At 38.2% G+C, this 2,500-nt stretch overlaps 1 protein-coding gene across 3 annotated transcripts in view; it reads left to right on the top strand.

Annotated features, from left to right (window-relative positions):
* The first annotated feature begins 934 nt into the window (after positions 1 to 934).
* The window catches only part of Tbca (Tubulin binding cofactor A), an 8,897-nt gene continuing 7,331 nt past the window's right edge, over positions 935 to 2,500 (top strand). The window contains exon 1 of one of the 3 annotated variants that reach the window (XM_027381899.2): positions 935 to 1,283. The gene's annotated coding sequence lies outside the window, so the exon portion shown is untranslated. Of the gene's footprint in view, positions 1,284 to 1,388; positions 1,690 to 2,500 lie in introns of those variants that run through there. The other 2 variants (XM_027381905.2, XM_027381912.2) reach the window with 2 other exon arrangements.

The raw sequence follows: 2,500 nt of genomic DNA, 5'->3' as shown, positions 1-2,500 counted from the left end.
GTTGGCGGGACCATGTGTCCAACCAACGGTTGCACCGTGAGACTGGCACAAGCCCTGTTATCTGCACAATCCGTGATCGCCAACTCAGGCTATACGGCCACCTGGCTCGCTTTCCTCAGGATGATCCTGCCCATCAGGTCGTCTCTATTCGAGACAACCCTGGGTGGAGGAGGCCTGTGGGACGACCGAGGAAGTCATGGCTTGGGCAGATCGACCAAACCTGCCGTGAAGAACTAGAGATGGGCCGAGTCCCTGCCTGGCGTCTAGCCATGAGGGATCCTCGTAGGTGGAAGCGAAGGGTGGATGCGGCTATGCGCCCCCGTCGGCGTCAGCCCCCATGATGATGATGATGATACAGTAAAAGGGTAGATAATCATGAGTCGATGCGACGAAAGGGCCATGTGGCTGACGTAAAAACGAAGAAGGCTATTCCAATAATTACAAAAATACAATAACAGACACAAAATTGTAAGAGTATATGTGATAATCCTAAAAGACGAAGGGTTGGCTTAATTAATCATGTAAAACGGCCGACTGTAAGACTGAAATAGCAAATCTACCGCAGGCGGCACAAAGGATCCCCCCTCTCTGCTTGTCTGTCTGTCGTCTCTTCCGGTTTGTCGGTCTGTCGTCTCTTTCCCTCTGTCTGTCATTTCTCTCTCTCTCTCTCTCTCTCTCTCTCTCTCTCTCTATATATATATATATATATATATATATATATATATATATATACACATATAATATATATATATGTATATATACATATAATATATATTTATATATGTATATATGCATATATATTTTATATCTATCTATCTATCTATCTATCTATCTATCTATATATATATATGCTTAAATCATCTTTCTCCTCTTATCTAAACTTCAATCTCACATCATTTCCAACAGTCAGCATTATCCTTGAAAATTTATCTTCAGTGTATGTCCGTGCCGCTGAAAAGTACTCTCAATATCGAGATCTTTCTAGAAGGGATGATTCACCGGGAAAGGGATACCAGTTCACCGATCTTTTAACTTTATTCTAAATCAGTTATCATTGCATATTTGAATTCAGATCAGCCTCACATAAGAACATATATTCTAACTTGAATTCTCGCGGTGCTATGAGAGAAAATAAAGCAAAGACAAGATCATAGAGAGTGATGAAATGAAAGACGTCTTCATCACATGCCGTCGCAGGTTTGAATATAAGGGCTGGAGGCGGCCGATAACTGTCATTCCTCCATCGCTGCAGTTCATTGACGCTGTGGCGATATATTTTGCGGGTTTGTTACATTTTATTGTTGTCTTGTTTTAATCAAACTGTCAGGTTTTATAAATGTATATAGGTTTGGTAAGTTATTTTCACCAAGATGTTCTATTTGATTATTGTAGAAATAGTGCGTGAATGCCAGGAGTTATTATCACAGTTATTATTCATATTTCAGGGCATAAAATGACAAAATACCAAATTTTGGTAAAAAAATAAGGATTAGTAAAAATATATCAGTATATACTAAAACAAAGTAGATTATTGTCTTCACTGGAGCTTACCATTAACATTTGTTTATTCGTTAGTTATATTAACCGAGTGGTGAGCTCCCCGCCCGCACATACCACATTCCCATAGAACAAGGTAGGACTTCGATAAGAAAACCTAAAAATCAACAATTTACAGGGATAATGTGTGATGTATGTGCCGATGATTGGCAAGACAAATAATTTAGACCACTGTTTAATTGTTACTAAGAAGGTGATATAGTTTCAAGTGAATGTAAAAGAGATTTCTTTGATAATAAACACAGAAGTCGTGGGTTTTGGTGTTGACATTTGAGAGACGATATTTTATTCACATTTTGGTTATTATTTCATAACAAACGACTCTCGAGATACTCTTATGACATGTTAGGTATTGTATGGCACTTCATGTGGGTGGCTATGAAAAAACGAAATTGTCATTTATGGAGTCGTTTATTTATCTATTAAAATCCGGGAGATTTGTGGGAGGGGATGTTCTTCAGTTATTGCATGAACCTTATTTATAAAAGAGTGAATTGAAATGATTCAAGTACAAGTAAAATTATGAGTTCGCATATGGCTTATTTAACCTCAAGTCACTAGTTTCGGTCAGGAGCATGACTGTCTCAAGTGGTTGTGACAGTTATGTTTCTGACATAGTGCAATGCTTCTTTTGGAACTCCTTGTCCAGCTAGTTGTAGAAGATGTGCAGGATGTATTAATTGTTCAGAACCCCCATTTTGGTGTCTGGGACAAGTTCATCTTATCCATCTCTCCCACCTTTGCAGCCAGGATGAGATGTCATAATAGCATTTGTATATAAAGAATGAGGGGTATAGATAAAATTCCTGCCAGCAATCTTTTAGATAAAAAATAAGGTATAGGTGAAATTTCTGTCAGGTATGTTATAGATGAAAAATAATGTATGCAAATGATATAGCGAGGGATTCTAAGAAACTTATCTTCCATGTACTTCAACTGCAAC

Source organism: Penaeus vannamei, chromosome 1, assembly GCF_042767895.1.
Source record: "Penaeus vannamei isolate JL-2024 chromosome 1, ASM4276789v1, whole genome shotgun sequence".
NCBI classification, from domain to species: Eukaryota; Metazoa; Arthropoda; class Malacostraca; order Decapoda; family Penaeidae; genus Penaeus; species Penaeus vannamei.
This window is presented reverse-complemented; position numbering and strand designations above follow the sequence as displayed.